Source organism: Sarcophilus harrisii, chromosome X, assembly GCF_902635505.1.
Source record: "Sarcophilus harrisii chromosome X, mSarHar1.11, whole genome shotgun sequence".
Taxonomy (NCBI): domain Eukaryota; kingdom Metazoa; phylum Chordata; class Mammalia; order Dasyuromorphia; family Dasyuridae; genus Sarcophilus; species Sarcophilus harrisii.
In genome coordinates, this window is record NC_045432.1 from 54,982,823 (window position 1) to 54,989,495 (window position 6,673).

The window sequence follows — 6,673 nt, forward strand, 5'->3', positions numbered from 1 at the left end:
TGTGTGTACACACACACAGGAAGATCTTCAGTAGTTGTGTATGTGTACACACACACACACACACACACAGAGGAACATATTGAGTTTTGTGTACACACACATACAAACACAGAGGAAGATCTTGAGTGATTGTGTGTACACACACACACACACAACCCCAGGAAGATCTTGAGTTGTTGTGTGTGTACACACTCACACACACCCAGGAAGATCTTGAGTTGTTGCGTGTGTGTAAACAACACACACACATACACACCCCCAGGATGATCTTTAGTTGTTTGTGTATACATACACACACTCTCCCAGGTGATCTTGAGTTATGTGTACACATATACACACCCAAGGATAATCTTTAGTTGTTTTATGTACACACACACACACACACACACACTCCCAAGATGATCTTGATTTTTGTGTGTACACACACACAAACACCCAGTGAGATCTTGAGGAGTTGTGTGTGTACAGACCCACCCAGGAAGATCTTGAGTTGTTGTTTGTACACACACACAAACACACACACACAGAGCCAGGAAAATCTTGAGTTGTTTTGTGTGTGTACACAACTCACACACACTCCCAGGATGATCTTGAGTTCAGTGTGTACACACATACATGCACCCAGAAAGATCTTGAGTTGTTGTTTGTGTATACACACACACACACACACACACACACTGAGGAACATCTTGAGTTGTTGTGTGTGTGTACACACACACCCAGGAAGATGTTGAGTTGTGTGTGTACAGACACATACACACACAGGGAGATTTTAAATTATTGTGTGTGTATAAACACACACACACACACACCCAGGAACATCTTCAGTTGTTTTGTGTGTATACACACACAAACATCCAGGAAGATCTTGAGTAGGTGTGTGTATACACACACACACACATCCAGGGAGCTCTTGAGTTGTTGTTTGTGTACACAAACACACACCCCGGCACATCTTGAGTAGTTGTATGTCACACACACACCCAGGAAGATATTGAGTTTTGTGTATACACACACACATACACACCAGGAGATCTTGAGTGTTTATGTGTGTCCACATACACCCAGAGATCTTGAGTTGTTGTGTGTCTGTCCACAGACTCACATCCAGGAAGATCTTGAGTTGCTGTTTGTACATACACACACACACACACACACACACAGAGCCAGGAACATCTTGATTTGTTTTGTGTGTATATACACACACCGAGGAAGAGCTTGAGTTTTGTGTGTACACACACACACAACCAGGAACATATTGAGTTGTATTGTGTACACACAAAGACACACACACACACACACACTCCCAGGTGACCTTGAGTTATGTGTACACACACACAGACACTCAGGAAGATCTTGAGTTATGTGTGTACACACACCCCCCAGGGAGATCTTAAGTTGTTGTGTGTGTACAAACACGCACACACCCAGGGAGATCTTGAGTTGTTGCATGTCTGTACACAGAAAGGCACCCAGGAAGATCTTGAGTTGTTGTTTGTACACACACACACACACACACACACACACAAACACTTACACACACACACCCAGGAACATCTTGAGTTGTTTTTTATGTATATATACACACACAGCCAGGAAGATCTTGAGTTGTGTGTGTACACACATAGACACTCAGGATCATCTAGAGTTGTTGTGTTTACACACAGACAAACACACACACAGTGTCCCAGGAACAATTTCAGTTGTTTTGTGTGTATACACACACATCCAGGAAGATCTTGAGTTGTTGTGTGTGTGTACATACACACACACACTCTGAGGGAGATCTTAAGTTGTTGTGTGTGTGTACAAACACACACAACCACACTCCCAGGAAGATCTTAAGATCTTGAGTTGTTGTATGTGGGTACACACACACACACACACACACATAGCCAGGAAGATCCTGAGTTGTGTGTGTGTACACAAACACACACACACAACCAGGAACATCTTGAGTTGTTGTGTATGTGTACACACACACACACATACATTCAGGAAGATCTTGAGTTGTTGTGTGTTTGTACAGATACACACACAGACACTCCCAGGGAGATCCTGAATTGTTGTATGTGGGTACACACACACACACCCAGAAACATCTTGAGTTGTTGCATGTGTATACAGACACACACTACCACACTCCCAGGGAGATCTTGAGTTGTTGTATGTGGGTACACACACACACCCAGAAACATCTTGAGTTGTTGCATGTGTACACACATACACAACCACACTCCCAGGGAGATCCTGAGTTGTTGTGCGTGTACACAAACACACACACACACACAAAAACATCTTGAGTTGTTGCATGTGTATACACACACACACAACCACACTCCCAGGGAGATCTTGAATTGTTGTGTACAACAATATGTACACACAGTGTACACAGTATACAACAGTATGTGGGTACACACAAACACATACCCAGGAAGATCCTGAGTTGTTGTGTGTGTGTACACAAACACACACACACACACACACACAGGGAGATCTTGAGTTGTTGTGTTTGTTTAGACACACACACACAGACACTCCCAGGAAGATCTTGAATTGTTGTGTACAACAATGTGTACACACAGTGTACACAGTGTACAACAGTATGTGGGTACACACACACACACATACCCAGGAAGATCCTGAGTTGTTGTTGTGTGTGTACACAAACACACACACCCCCAGGGAGATCTTGAGTTGTTGTGTATGTGTACACACACACACACACACACACACACAGGGAGATCTTGAGTTGTTATGTATGTGTACACACACAGATATACACCCAGGAAGATCTTGAGTTATTGTGTGTTTGTACAGACACACACACAGACACTCCCAGGGAGATCTTGAATTGATGTGTACAACAATGTGTTCACACAGTGTACACAGTGTACAACAGTATGTGGGTACACACACATACCCAGGAAGATCCTGAGTTGTATGTGTGTACACAAACACACGCTGAGCAACATCTTGAGTTGTTGTGTATATGTACACACACACACACATACACCCAGGAAGATCTTGAGGAGTTGTGTGTTTGTACAGACACACACACACCCAGGGAGATCTTGAGTTGTTGTGTATGTATACACACACACACACACACCCAGGGAGATCTTGAGTTTTTGTTGTGTGTATACACACACACACACTGAGCAACATCTTGAGTTGTTGTGTATGTGTAGAGACACACACACATACACCCAGGAAGATCTTGAGTTGTTGTGTGTTTGTACAGACACACACACACAGACACTCCCAGGGAGATCTTGAATTGTTGTGTACAACAATGTACAACACAGTGTACACAGTGTACAACAGTATGTGGGTACACACACACATACCCAGGAAGATCCTGAGTTGGTGTGTGTGTGTACACAAACACACTGAGCAACATCTTGAGTTGTTGTGTATGTGTACACACACACACGCATACACCCAGGAAGATCTTGAGTTGTTGTGTGTTTGTACAAACACACACAGACACACACACACACACACACACACACAGGGAGATCTTGAGTTGTTGTGTATGTGTACACACACACACACACCCAGGAAGATCTTGAGTTGTGTGTTTGTACAGACACACACACACAGACACTCCCAGGGAGATCTTGAATTGTTGTGTACAACAATATGTACACACAGTGTACACAGTATACAACAGTATGTGGGTACACACACACACATACCCAGGAAAATCCTGAGTTGTTGTGTGTGTGTGTACACAAACACACACACACACACACCCAGGGACATCTTGAGTTGTTGTGTATGTGTACACACACACACATACACCCAGGAAGATCTTGAGTTGTTGTGTGTTTGTACAGACACACACACACACCCAGGGAGATCTTGAGTTGTTGTGTATGTGTACACACACACACACACACACACACACCCAGGGAGATCTTGAGTTGTTGTGTGTTTGTACAGACACACACATACAGACACTCTCAGGGAGATCTTGAATTGTTGTGCATGTACACACACAGACACCCAGGAAGATCCTGAGTTTTTGTTGTGTATATACACACACACACACACACACACTGAGCAACATCTTGAGTTGTTGTGTGTGTTTACACACACGCACACACATACCCAGGAACATCTTGTCTTTAAGTTCCACTTAAGATACATCTCTGGTTTCTTCAAAGAAAAGCTTTTAAATCCTTATCCTCTACCAAAAACATTTAATGCTCAATGAAATACTTCTACACCAAAAACTAAAAATTATCTACATCTTAAGACACCATCTTAATAAATCCAATAATGATGAGACTAGTCTCTTTGAATTAGAGGAAAAAATTCACCATTCTTAATTCTTTCTATAGGGTATGGAATTGTGACATATATAGAATCCAAACATCTGAACCACAAATCAGCTTAACGGTAAGGTAGTTAAGAACAAAAGCCACTAATTAGTATTCAAAAAGATCATTAGAGATTGAGAAGGTCCTACAAAACTGCATCCAAATGCCCAGTCCTACCAGTTAACGTTTCCCGAATCTGACAGGGGCAACGTAACAGAAAAAGATTTACCACAGAACCTTAGTTTAGAGGAAAATCTAAAGGTATCGTCCCACCGTGAGAACAGATAGGATCAAGTCGTCAAACAGCATAAATGGAGCCAAGGCCAACAGACGTTTCCGAAACAGTAATCTTTTTCTGAAAGCTCAAATGGCCATGGTCAGTTTTCTCTCCCAGACCTTGAGAGTATTCTGTTACAATTTTACAAGGCTTATCTTCCTCGTGCTCAACATGGCTGAAATTCTGTTAAAACTGCGCTTTCCTATCTTCAAGTCTGAAACTGCTCATGAGTCAGCCCGAACAGGGAGTGTTCCCTTGCCTTGGACCGAGCAGCTACCTTGTCCTTGATCACCGTGGCCTTCAAAGGGCTAAGCCAGTTACTAGCGGTTGAACGGTTAATTGTTTTTTTTTTTTGTTTTTTTTTTTTTTTTTAACAAAACTGTTAATGCAAATCTCTTAACTCAAACGCATTTCATCAGCTCCGATTCCACGAGCAGAAATTTGGGGTCCCTAACCCAGAACTAGTACCCGGTACGATCCCATACAGTTAACAGGTGCCTCTAACGAAAAAGGGGTTGCCGGGCCTAGGGTGCAAGGGCTAACCTGTGGAGTAATTCCGGAGAAATGATCTAGAGTAGAAATGTGGCTGCTGTCTCCTCCATCTTGAAATTAATCAGCAGAAGGGAAAACGGGAGACAGTCTAGTAACCAACCGGCAGGCTCACCAATAAACCGAGATCGTGACGCGACGGTGAACGCAGCTGGCTAGCGACAAGGCCTGCGGAAAGCCTCAGTATTGAAACGCGAACTACTTATTTTTTAACCTAAATGAAAAGCTAAATGACTTAATCCAACTCTTACCTCCTATACGAAAGCCCTACTCCTTCCGGTTTGAAGTGAGGGTAAAACAGCAGACTCTATCTGCCCCAGGGAAGGAATCCTCCGGGGCGGGGGGCGGGGAGGGAGAGGAGGGGGGAAGGGGGAGGGGTGCGGAGGGTTGAAGCGGGGAGGAGCTCGGCGCAAAACGAACGGGCCCTACAGAATGGCACAAAACTGAAGCTGTAGACATTAAAAGGCTTTCGGATACCTGATGGTTTAGTTTCGATTCCCACTTCCCCGACCTCAAAGGGATGGAGCCCGCCCCCCAATTTGGGGAACCCCCACCCCCACCCCGAGAAAAGTCCCCTAATCCCAGCGATGACAGGCAGTTACTTCATCCCCAGGGCTGCTAAGCTTCGGAATTAGGAACGGGGGAGGGGGGGGAAGGGGACGGCCCGAAGGGCTGGGGAGTCGGGCGAATCGCGGCCAAGGCCAAGGTCCCTGGGCTTCGATCGCCATCGCCAACCTAAAATGGCATCGGCCGAGGGATCGGCCGAGAAGCCCGCCCCTTGCCCTCCCCTCCTCTCTTCTCAGTTCTCCTCTCCTCGCTCCGCGCAGATCGGCGGCCGGGCCCTAGGCCCGGCGATCGGATCTGCGGGCCATTTCGATGGGAGACAGAGAAGGAGAAGGCGGAGGGAGGAGAAGACAGTCGGGGCGGCTCCTCCGCGGGTTCCCCGACTCCCGCCCGGGGTGTCCCCGGGCTCCCGCCCGCCCACCGTCACTTACTAGGGGTCGCTGATGGGACGCGACTCCACCGCAGGGCCTTCGGCGACTGTTCCCGCCTCCTGCCACCCTCGTCTGAGCCCGGTTGGGGAGACTCAGTGGAAGAGGCTGGCCGCTGCCCTGCACGTCGTTCAGGCGGCCATTTCCTTCTCCATTGTTACCAGGGAACCGCCGGAAACGACTCCCACCAAACACAAAGTGACGGCACAACGCCCTGCTTACGCACGGCCCCACCCCACGGCCGTTGGACCAATCGGCCCAAGTCTCGCGAGATTCGCCTACGGAGGAAGGCGCGCGAGATGACGGAGGCTTCACGCCCATCATGTGATGGCCTTCTGCGCCATCTTGAGTCGAGACCGAACCCTCGAGCCCGCGGAGCTGCAGTTACCTACCTCATACCACCGGAAAAGGCTAGCTAGAAAAGGACGCGTCCTGAGTGGTTTCCCCCCACTCCCCGACAGCGCAAAAGGGCCGACCCGCGAATTCGAGGCCTTAACGGCAAGCCTCCGTCACCCCAGGGCCCAATG

At 46.8% G+C, this 6,673-nt stretch overlaps 1 protein-coding gene across 3 annotated transcripts in view; it reads right to left on the minus strand.

The window, feature by feature from the left end:
• RLIM (ring finger protein, LIM domain interacting) overlaps positions 1–6,347 on the minus strand; it is a 35,166-nt gene extending 28,819 nt beyond the window's left edge. For all 3 annotated transcript variants that reach the window (XM_031944955.1, XM_031944953.1, XM_031944954.1), the window contains exon 1: positions 6,150–6,347. The gene's annotated coding sequence lies outside the window, so the exon portion shown is untranslated. The remainder of the gene's footprint in view (positions 1–6,149) is intronic.
• Between the last annotated feature and the right edge of the window lie 326 nt (positions 6,348–6,673).